Source organism: Podarcis muralis, chromosome 10 (genome assembly GCF_964188315.1).
Source record: "Podarcis muralis chromosome 10, rPodMur119.hap1.1, whole genome shotgun sequence".
NCBI lineage: Eukaryota > Metazoa > Chordata > Lepidosauria > Squamata > Lacertidae > Podarcis > Podarcis muralis.
The window spans coordinates 63841429-63853537 of NC_135664.1; the positions used below are offsets into that span (position 1 = coordinate 63841429).

General features: G+C 45.1%; 1 protein-coding gene across 4 annotated transcripts in view; it reads left to right on the forward strand.

Annotated features, from left to right (window-relative positions):
• Nucleotides 1-12109, forward strand: part of SOX5 (SRY-box transcription factor 5) — a 771121-nt gene that overhangs the window by 294748 nt on the left and 464264 nt on the right. Inside the window, exon 1 of one of the 4 annotated variants that reach the window (XM_077935289.1) lies at nt 633-886. The exons of the other annotated variants lie outside the window; for them this stretch is intronic. The gene's annotated coding sequence lies outside the window, so the exon portion shown is untranslated. Of the gene's footprint in view, nt 1-632; nt 887-12109 lie in introns of those variants that run through there. 4 annotated transcript variants of the gene reach the window in all.

A 12109-nucleotide genomic window follows, 5' to 3' on the forward strand; every position in this document is an offset into this window, starting at 1 on the left:
AGGACTTGCTGATCAGAAGGTCGGCAGTTCGAATCCCCGCGACGGAGTGAGCTCCCGTTGCTTGGTCCCTGCTCCTGCCAACCTAGCAGTTCAAAAGCACATCAAGTGCAAGTAGATAAATAGGTACCACTCCAGTGGGAAGGTAAACGGCGTTTCCGTGCGCTGCTCTGGTTCGCCAGAAGTGGCTTAGTCATGCTGGCCACATGACCTGGAAGCTCCCTCAGACAATAAAGCGAGATGAGCGCCGCAACCCCAGAGTTGGCCACGACTGGACCTAATGGTCAGGGGTCCCTTTACCTTTATTATTATTCTAGATAGCAACCTCAAAAAGTATTTTTTTAAAAAAATCAGTGGGTGGTGGTGGAAGGCCCCTTAAACATTGCTAGCAGGTTGGAGATGGCCATGGATTTGCTTTCCAGATACGCAGACCGTGGAGTTCACTGTTCGCTCAGCTGGGCCCCCGATGTATTGTGCGTGCTTTATCTTGTTCTCTACTTATGTAAACCCCACTTGAAAAACACAAAGCAAAATTGGGGTTGAAGTCCCAATTGTGTCAATACGCTCAAATGATGTGGCAAGGTTGGGTTGCAAAATTTGATTTGTTACAGAGAAGAAAAGGACGGGCCCTGGGGTTAGCGAGGCCTTGGCTTGACAAGAGAGTCTGCGATTGCCTGTCTGGGGAGAGAAAGAGCACTCTGTGCAGGATTTCCACCCGTCCTTCTCGCTTTCCCTGGACTCCTCATGCTGCTGCCACTGTCCCCAGTGATCGGGGAAAACAAAGTGATCGGGGGAAACAAAGCAGTGAGAAGAAGAGAGTCTGGGGCAAGTGACGCTCCTCAGTAGTTCATCGCATTATCACAGGTGAAGAAGAAAAAGAAGCACCCAGGTAATATTGTCTTGGCAAAAGTGTTGCTGGGAGGGTTTCTAAGATGTGGGTGATATAATGGAGACGAAGTCTTCCCTGTGTTTCTGCCCTTGCATAATGCATGCAACAGTTGTTGCTTCCCTCCATTCTCAGGCAGAAAGTGTGAAAAGTCTGCTGTCTGCTCTGGAAGACACAGTGGGCCAGTGTTGATAATACTTAACATTTAAACAGTGCCACTTCAGGTACATTATATTGTTAGCATCTTCACAACAACTATTTAAGGTAAGGTAATGGTAAAGGTAAAGGGACCCCCGACCATTAGGTCCAGTCGTGACCGACTCTGGGGTTGTGGTGCTCATCTCGCTTTATTGGCTGAGGGAGCCAGCGTACAGCTTCCGGGTCATGTGGCCAGCATGACTAAGCTGCTTCTGGCAAACCAGAGCAGCGCACGGAAATGCCGTTTACCTTCCCGCCAGAGTGGTACCTATTTATCTACTTGCACTTTCACGTGCTTTTGACCTGCTATAATCCCCTTCTTGAAGATTGGGGGAGTGGGGGAACTGAGACTTAGAAAGAATGGCTGCTTAAGCGAGTTTCTTTTCATTTCTTTTTAAATTGTTTTCTTACCTATATATGAGTGGGTACTAACCCTGATGGCTGTGTTCTCACTTCACTGTTGGAGCCAGTATGCCTCTGAATACCAGTTACTGTAAACCACTGGAAGGGAGAGTAATGTGGCAGAATCTGGTTATAGGCTTCCCATAGGTTGGTGCTGTGAGAACAGGATGGTAGACTAGATGAGACACTTGCAACAAGCTGTGCTTGTGTTCTTATCTCACCTTCCTTCCACCCTGGAAACATTATTATTATTACTATTTTACCCCACCCATCTGACTGGGTTGCGCCAGCTTCCAACAGATATAAAAACATAATAAAACATTAAACATAAAAAAAAATTCCCTATACAGGGCTGCCTTCAGATGTATTCTAAAGGTTGTATAGTTACTTAGCTCCTTGACATCTGGTTGGAGGACGTTCCACAGGGACGGCACCACTACCGAAAAGGCCCTCTGCCTGGTTCCCTGTAACCTCACTTTTTGCAGTGAGGGAACCACCAGAAGACCCTCAGAGCTGGATATCAGCGTCCAGGCTGAATGATGGGATTGGAGACTCTCCTTCAGTTATACAGGGCTGAGGCTGCTTAGGGCTTTAAAAGTCAGCACCAACACTTTCAATTGTACTCAGAAATGTACTGGTGCCAGTGTAGGTCTAAGTAACATACATGTGGCTCTTCCTAGGTGGCCTCTCATCCAAGCATGGACCAGACCCAGACCTGCTTAGCTGCAGCAAGGTGGTGGCCTCATGGTACCATAAGTTCATACCACGGTTCCTAGAACAGGAAAGTTTTGAACCTGAGCCTTACTGATTCATATCCCAATCTCTTAGCTTATAGACTGCATCACCTTTCTTTGTGAATACTGCTGACCATTCAGCAAGCAGTAAGCATTATCAGTGACTTAAAAGAAAAGAAAACTTCCTAATAACTGATTAAAAATTATCCTTGTGGGATGATCTGTATGCTTCTGATGCTTCATAGAGAGTGGTCTGTATGGAGTCTCCAATAACCTGCCAAATGGCGAGGAGAGTTTTGCTGATTTTGAACTGGATGCTGAAGGCTTGATTGCTATGCACAGGACTTTTGGCAGAACAATTGAGAAAGCCGGCATGCCAGCAGGTCACATGCAAACAACAGCAAGTTCAAAGGTTTTGTTTTCCCCCATCCGGAACTCAGTTCTGGCACCTCTCAGGTGGGCACCATCGCCATTCTAAGAGGAAGAGGGAGGTGTTCATGGTGAGTTCTGGCACCTCTTTTTCTAGAAAAATTGCACAGGGTGTAATTTTTTAAAAAATAAAAATAAATCCCTACCATTGGCAGGTTGGTGGTATATTTCTTCCCCATGATCTAGTACACTCTTAGCTTAATCCTTATGCTCCCATCAGTTTTGGATTGCAAACAAAGATGCTCTATCTACTTTGAGGGCACTTCTAATGAGTTAATTATGATGAGCAAAATACAGGCTTGCTGGATCCAATGGCCTTTGTGCTGGCAGCAAAAAATGGCCCCTGTAGGAACCATGAGCTGGGTCTCAAATTGGCACAGTGGCACATGGGTCGTAATTCCAGCATTGGCATCTGATTCCAGAACTGACACGGCAACTCTGCTTCTAATGGGAATTTTCAGATGCAGGCTGTGACACAGATGTGGCCTTGGACCATGTCACTGAGTCTCGTCATCTTATTCTCCAGAAGGCTGCAAGTTTCACAGGAAAGTTGGGACGTCACTTTTTCTTGGAACATGGGAGACTGTCCTAAGTTAGATCCTTGTTCCATCTAGCTCAGTTCTCTCTATTCTGAATGGCAGGAGCCTCCGAGGGCATCAGGCAGGTGGACATTCCCAGCTCTACCTGGAGATTTCAGGGATTGAACCCGGGGACTTCTTCATGGAAACCTCTGCCACTGAGCTACATACAGCCTTTCCCCATATTTATTCGTCACTTTCTACAGAATTGTCTCAAAGCGACTTGCAGAATATTTTAAGCTTCCAATCAACTTGGCAGCTTTAAAAAACAACAACAGATACACTGAATAAGCCTAAAATGAAGCAAAAGGTTTCTAAAGGCGTTCGTTCAACAACAAGCCTTGAAAGAATGCATTCTATCCCACCACACTTAAAGAAAATGAGCACCAAAAACTGAACATAAATAATATTGCAGTACGATCGGTGTTAAGGCTCCCAAACCCAGGAAAATAAGAATGTATTCGCCTGGTGCATAAGAAGCTGACAATGGACACATCCATACATGGCTTCCCCCAAAGAATCCTGGGAACTGTAGTTGTTAAAGGAGCTGGGAATCCTACTCCTGTAGGGGGCGAACTACAGTACCCAGGTTTATTTGGAAGCCCTGTGACTGATTTGAAGGAGGCACACAGAGAAGGACCTCTGATGATAGTTGTAGGATCCAGGTAGGTTCTTGTGGGGAGAGGCGATCTTTGAGGTTTTTATTTATTTGATTATTATCTTACTGTTCCTCCAAGAACATCAGGGTGGTGTTCATTGTTCCCAGCCCCTTATTTCACTGTTGCAATAACCCCCTGATGTAGGTTAAGTGCATTGTGAGAGTGATTACAGCTCAAATAGAAACCCCATACATCTCACTGTAGGGGAAGGAAGGATGGGACCAATGTGCTGTTCAGCTGCAAACCATTGATGAGCAACATTGTTGTTGTTGTTGTATTCGTATATGTTTCTACATAAACTGCTTTGAGATTTTTTTTTAAGTGGTATAATCCTCCGCCAATAAATACAAAAAAATTCAGAGCTCCAGCTGTCTCTCCTTATAGTTTTTATCTTTAAATTGGGCAACCCTGCAAGTGGATCAGAGATGGGGAAGCTGTGGACTTCCAGGTCTTGTGCGACTCCAACTCTCATCAGCCACAGCCAGTATGGCCAATGGTCAAGGCTGGCGAGAGTTGCTAGAGTCCAACAATATCTGAAGGGCCACAGATTCTTCATCCTTGAAGCAGAACACTATCCTCTGCCAGCAGGACACAAATCTTCATGTCTGAGTCTCTAGGGCCTTAGTGCAACACTCTGAACTTGGCCAGGTACCCTGAGCTTCTTGGGCTCTGTGTTTTTGTGTGTAGATCTGAGTGTCAGGTCGGGAGAAGCCCCTTTCAAAGTGCTCTATAAGACACTTGAAGGCAAAAAAAGGGGCTTCTGGTGTCATCATGATGGCAGGTGATGGACAAGTGAGTGACTCCCCCAGCTATCAAATTTGATTCATGAGGGGTGGGGCAGATAACCATCTGATCCACTGACCAGCTCCAGTTCCCCACTCCCAGGTTAGACTATGGCAGAATCCAGTGCATTTAAGGGCATGGCAGAGAGAGAGAGAGAGAGAGAGAATGAGAGAGAGAATGTAGATAACTGGCTATTTCATACAGGATTTTTCATGGTCCTGGGTTCTGCATTGCCTCTCCTCTCTCACATTACATGTTTTGCCCAAAACATGGAATTCAGTGGCCTTTGCATGGACGTTGTTCATATCATTCACCTAGCAATTTGGCTGAGGCTGTTGGTCAACAAGCATGCAATGTGTGGAGAGGGCTGGGCTGGACTAACTGTTCTCCCCGTCACCAGCGCGAGAAGTTCATCAACTTCTGAAACCTTGCCCAACAGAGACTGGAGCAGAAACGAGACTTTTTTCCCCCCTGGAGCAGAATTGAGAGTTTTTATTTTTCCACAACTTTTGATCAAACTAAGAGAGTTCATTTCAGCATCACAACAGCACCCACCTAACCCCTGTCCGCCCGCCCGCCAGCTTGGTGTTGCAATCCAGACTAGGCTGCTGATTCCTTCCTTTTGCAAGGCTGTCGGAAGGAAGGCTAATTTAGAGCAATCCCACCAATTCACAAAGAGGTCATTAGGTAGGCGGAAGTCCCTGGCAGGTTATGAACCAGACAGTCTCTGCAAAGGAAGGTCAAGGGGTGAGCCTTCTGTTTACTGAGTCTCTAAACGGTAAGCGTCTGACTCAATATGTAGCCATTATCCACGGCGAGACCCCCATTTCTCAGCAATGCAGAGTTGAGGTACCATATATGGGCCCATTCAGAACCCCTTCAAAACACCAGGTCAATAAAAGAACTCCCCCTTTCTCTCTGCACTCCGAAATGAATTGACTATCCCTTTAAACTACTGGAGAATTTTACTGCTGGAAGCTGTTTAACAGGCATAGAGCTGGGTGCTTAATTGTGTCAACAATTATTCACACATTAGCACCATCTCTTCCTTCAGGTTTGTACAGCAATGATTCGTGAAAGTAAGTTGATCATATTCATCATAAATAAAATTAGCTTTGGGCAAAGTTTGTATTTGACAGGAAGAAAAAAAGGGGGGGGGGGTTGTTGAAATTAAATCCTCAGCTGTGTAAGTAGCTTGTCCGCTTCTGAAATCTGTTAACTGAAAAATGTGTTGAGTGTAGGGAAGTAAATTGGGATATGCATGCATGTGTTTGTTTCTAATAGAAGGGCACATTCATGCAGAATGCAGATCAATTTGCGAAATCATATAATATTAGCAATAATGTGGTAAAGAATAATTACTTTGGAAAACACTTTCCTAGTGTGCCTTTCCGTGGGTGCATTTGTAGCCAGGTTTTCAAGCAGAAGCATTTTAGTGCACAGAAACATAAAAAATAGCTTTGCTGGATCAGACCCAAGGCCAACTTGTCTAGCATCCCATTCTCACAACGGCCAACCAGATACCTGTGGGAAGCCTAAATGCAAAGCATCTGCACAACAGTGCTCTTCCCAACAACTTGTATTCCATACCATCTGACATTTCTCCGATGAAAATAGGGATGTCCTATTCCAGAATAAGAATAAGAATAATACCCCACCCATCTGACTGGGTTGCCCCAGCCACTCTGGGTGCCTTCCAACATATCTAAAAGCATAAAAGGTAAAGGTAAAGGACTCCTGACAGTCCAGTCGCAGACGACTCTGGGGTTGCGGCGCTCATCTCACTTTGCAGGCCAAGGGAGCCGCTGTTTGTCCATTTCTGCAGACAGTTTTTCCGGGTCATGTGGCCAGCATAACTAAGCCGCTTCTGGCGCAACGGAACACCGAAACCAGAGCAGTGCACAGAAACACCATTTACCTTCCCACCGTAGTGGTACCTATTTATCTACTTGCACTTTTTGGCGTGCTTTCTAACTGCTAGGTTGGGAGGAGCTGGGACTGAGCAACGGGAGCTCACCCCGTCGCGGGGATTCGAACCACCAACCTTCTGATAGGCAAGCCCAAGAGGCTCAGTGGTTTAGACCACAGCGCCACCCGCGTCTCCCTATATAAAAGCATAATAAAACTTTAAACATTAAAAACTTCCCTATACAGGGCTGCCTTCAGATGTCTTCTAAAGGTTGTATCTCCTTGGTTCAGGAGTTGCAAAACTCCATGCCCTCCAACATTTCTCTGATGAAAATAGGGACATCCCAAGGAAAAGCAGGACATTCCAGGACCAAATCAGAAACTGGGAGGCTTCTTCAAATCTGAGATTGTCCCTGGAAAATAAGGACACTTGCAGGGTCTGGTATTCAGAGGCATAAGGTTTCCGTTACTGGAGTTAATGTATAGCCGTGGTGGCTGGTAGCCACTGATAGCATTGATCACTCCATGAATTTGTTTAATCTCCTTTTGAAGCCATCCAAGCTGGCAGTGGTCACCACTGCAGCTTGCGACCCGGAATTCCACAGGAGGACTTCCTTTTTTCTGTCCATAATCTCGCACTGCTCACTTTCTTTCGCTGACCCCAGGTTCTGGTATTTTATCCTAAGAAGCATATCCTTACTCCCTTTCTCTAAGTTGCATAGAGTTTTTATACACCTCTTTCACCGCCACCCTTACTTGCCTTTCCAAACCCTAACCTAAAAAGCCCCAAAATTTGTCACCTTTCCTCATAGGGGGAGTTGCTCCAGCCCCTTAATAATTTTGGCCACCCTCTTCTGCACCTTTCCCAGCTCTACAATATCCTTTGCGAGTTGCGGGAGACCGAAACTGTGCACGATATATTCCAGCAAGTGTGCTGGCATCCCAGACTTGCACAACGGCATTATGACACTGGCAGTTTTGATTCTCAATCCCCTTTCCTAATGATCTCTAACATGGAATTTGTCTTTATCGCAGCTGCTGCACACTGGGTTGACATTTGGAGAAATCTGGGTCGACATTCAGTTCTCTATCATCTGCATGGCCCACTTGATTTAATCCCCACTGAACTGGCAGAAGGGCAGCCTATAATATCGCAGCTCAGTTTGCTCCTGGGCTGGCTGCAGATTGAGTTAGTTGCACTTAGGTACCACTGAAATCAGTGTGAAAAGTTCGTGGCGACTTAAGCCCCGTTGATTTCGCTGGGTACAAAACGCAACTAGCTTTGTCTGGATCCAGCCCTCCGTATTTCAGAGTGCAGATGTGCACATGGCCTTAACATGCACTTTCCCACAGCAATCTCAAAATATATAAAGCCTCTTCGTATGTTCAAAACAATGTGTGGGTGTAAAGTGTTTAGGGAGAGTGGTTGTGTGAGCACAGGGCACGCCAGATGTAACCCTCTTCCCCTCCTGTGTTGAGTTGGAAAGTCTGAAGGAAGGTAGGAACTAAGTGCATTTCAGCTGAACAGGATTCTGGTTGCTTTTATGTCGCTTTTACAGTGTGTGTTTGTTCATATACCTATATTATTTCATACTGATTATATTTTTTTAAATAGAAAAAGAATGTGTATAAATGTGCTCAGAAGTAGGGAACTGGGGAAGAAATGCAGTTCCTTTCACATTTAAAGGCAAACCTACCTAAAATTGCACTTCCCCCCCAAAAAACCCCACCCAAACCGAAATGCAGCCACCCTTCAAAATCCACGCCTCTCCAAATTTTCCAATTCAGTTCGCCAGCCAAGAAATGTGTACAAAGAATTGGAGCTGCTGGGGTACAGTGTAAACAGAAATGCATGTTTCTCACTAAAGATATATTTATGCATTATATTAGGGGAAATTGCTTAGCAAAGTGTGTATATTAGGCAAAATTGCATTAAACATAATCGGTTTAGGAAAATTCACACTAAAACACAGATGAATTTTCAGGAGGGTTTTATTCCCCCCAAATAAAATTTGCAAGCTGAAGTGGAAATGTGGAGAGCTGAAGATTGGAAAAATTAGATGCTGAAGGGAACAGACATTACCCGATTCTCTTACCCCTGCTTAGAGAGCCAGTGTGGTGTAATGGTTAGAGTGTTCGACTAGGATCTAGGAGACCAGACTTCAAATCCCTACTCAGCCATGAAGCTCACTGGGTGACCTTGGGCCAGTGATTGCCTCTCAGCCTAACCCAGGGTTGTTGTGGAGATTAAATGAGGATGGGACCTTCAGTTCCTTGGAATAAAAAGGCAGTATATAAATGTAATAAATAATAAAAATAATAAATGGACAACTAGAGGGCACCAGGTTGACTCCCCCAGAAGAATCCTAAAGTGCTTTAAAATGCCTTTTGTTCCTCTTTCTTCCTGTTACTCCGTATCTCGCAGATGCTTTTGCGCTTGTATGTTTAGAAATCTGCATTGTTATTTTTTAATCAGCAAACATAATCTCTTGTGGTATGTTTAGAACTAAGATCCTTTCCCCCTGCTTTGGTTGTACTCTCAAGCTAGTAGGAGGTCTGTGCCTCTTTCTTTTGATACAAATAAGCCGTAATTTGTGCAAACCACGATGCATTCAGATATTATCACTTCTTCACTAATTACTCCGAGTATTTGCTTAGTGGAAATATCCTTTCTAGTGGGGGCTGAGCTGTTGCAGTCACATTGTGGTATAACTAAGAGTTATAAAAAGGAAGAAAATATGTCAAGTCTCTTACTGTGAAAATTGAAGTTGAGCCGAGAATATGTACCAGGGGCAATACTATGGATTTTTAAGCTAAGGGGGGGGGGGCAAGTGATATCAGGGGGAAATGGAAGACAGAATGTGAAAATGTGTGTGAGATCTTCAGGGGCCTGGTGTGTTTAGCTTCTTCCTGAGGAGATCCAGAATTTAACAATGAATTTTGTCCTCACTTCATACTTTAGAATAGCCCTTGCCAACCTGTTGCCCTCAAGATATCTTGGACTGAAACTCCCATCATTCCTAGCCAGCATACATGTATGATAGAATGCAATCTTAAACAAGTCTGTTTATCAGGGCCGGCCCAACCATGAGGCCAGCTGAGTTCCCGGGGCGGCAGATTCCAATGTCAATCTTCCTCCTCATGCCTTGTTCCTGATAACAATCTTCACTCACCCCTTCTTCCCTGGCGGGGAGCGGGTGCATGCCCCGTTTTGGGGTTTGCCTCAGGTGCTGAAATGCCTTGGGCTGGCCCTGCTGTTTAGGAACAAGATCTTGGAGTTGTTGGGTGTGTGTGGATACCTCGATGAAGATGTTGACCCAGAGTGCAATAGCTGTGAATGAAAGGTGAATTCCATGCTAGAGATCATTAAGAAAGGAACTGAAAATGATACTGCCAATATCATAATGTCATTATACAAATCTATGGTGCAATAGCTTGGTGTACTGTGTACAGTTCTGGTTTGATTGCAACTATGTTTTTTAAGCCCCTGGTAGATGGTAGGGAAAGCGGTGGAGAGTAGAAGAGTTCAGCTTTCAGGCTGCCATATCTCCACTGGGGAAAAACAAAGACATTGACTTGGCCACATAAATTGCACTTTGGCTATTTGTGGATGAGCCTTTGCAGCAAAATATGAGGTTTTAGCCAACTAAGTACTACTCAGAGAAGACCCTTTGAAATAAAAGGCCCTAAGTTAGCCATTGCTATCATTTTCAGGGGGTCTTCTCTAAGTAAAGCTAGTACAGGATACAATCCATCATCTGGCCTTGTTTCAAAACTTTTTTTAAAGTCCTACTGCCTAGGAGAGATTTAAGCACATGCATAAATCTCTAGCTGAAATTAAACGAGACTGAAATGCGTGGAGCTTTCAGGCGGATTGCGCCTTAAATATTTTGTTGTTCTCGTCGGTTTACCTCCCCGATGCAGAGCTTTTTGGGGACGGAGCTTGTTGAAAGTTCAGATAAGCAGTAAAATAAATGCCGCTTGTTGTTAAATTTTTCAAACAGCTCAGGAAAGAGCTTGATCTGTGGAGGGAAGAAATGGCCAAAGGTAAATAAAAATGTGTGGTCCTTGAGAGAGTCATAATTGTGTACAGTCTGCATCCTTTCTCTGTACAGTTTATTCCGATAATTTTGACAATCCCCCCTTCTTTTATATATATGACACGCACACATGGCGCAGGAGTAGATAAAACTGCTGTGTCTCTAATATTATCAGTCGAGGGGAGGTGGGGTGGGGTGAAGAGTAGAATATGGACATCTGTTTAACAATTCCCTTTTGTTGGAAGGATCATAGACACACTGCTGCCTGCCTGTTGCACTCAATCAAAATGAATAAAATGCTGGGTTTCTCTTTTTCTTTTCTTTTTTTCAAAAAAAAAGAGGGGGAGGGGAGAAAATCAGGCGGAAGAGAGCCTTAAAGTATCTGCTTACACTTTTCTGTTTTAATTTCAGCAGCGTGATGATGAGGGAGAATCCCCTGGGCTTGGGTCAGGGGGGAGGGCCGGGAGATTTCCGTATAACAGTAAAGGGAAGGTTTTGTTTTATTTCCTCGCTACGGGCCCGGGAGAACTAAACAGCAGTCGTAACTAATTGTAGCTCACTTAGGAAAGTCTTAATTAGCGTTTGCCACACATGGTCGCCAGATGTGCTGGACGGGCGGGGGGGGGGGCATGTGAAGAACAAGCTAACATACTTAAACCTAATAATCTGCCTTTTGTTTTCTGAGCTATTGTGTTGGGGAGGGCAGGAATGGGGAAGGTTGGGGGGAGAAACCCTGGCTGCTTTTTTGATGCACGCAGTCCCCTGTTGGCTGAATGGAATGCCTTGTCTTCTGTTCCTTCCTAGGGAAACACATGCACAACCCGCCCCCCCCCCCAAGTCCCAGTGAAAGGATATTTTTATAGCTATCAGTGACCCATTCTTCTGCTGAACAAGGGGGAAATTATTTGGGACAGGGACACTGGCGATATGCTGCCCCTGCTGGTCATTTCAAGGTGATGAATTTGGTTTTGGGAGGCTTGCAGGCCAGCGGCTGGGGAATGTTTTTTGAGGGCCGCATTACCTTCTGGGTGACTTTTGAGGGGCCACATATGAATGGTGGGTGGGGTCAGAAGTAAAAAGGGGGTGTTGCAACAAATGCAAATTTCACCTTTGTACAGTAGGCTGGTTTCTGCGCGCGCACACACACACACTCACACACACACCTCTCTGTCCTCCATTCAGACAGGCAACAGAGATTGGCATAAAGGACACATGCCGGGCAGGCAGGCAGAAACAGAGCCAGGGGAGCCCTGTGGCCAGGGGAGAGTTTTCAGGGCCAGATAAGAAGATGCTTTGGGGGCCGTATTCAGCTCCAGGACCTGAGGTTCCCCAGCCCTGCTGTGGACTCTCAAGATATTGTTTAGGCTCTGAAGATGTCAGTCCAATTAAGCAGAGAAACATTTCCACTATATAAACCAAATGAAAACCCAGGAAGATGAAAGTGTGTGTGTGTGTGTGTGTGTGTGTGTGTGTGTATACACATGAAAGGCAAAAT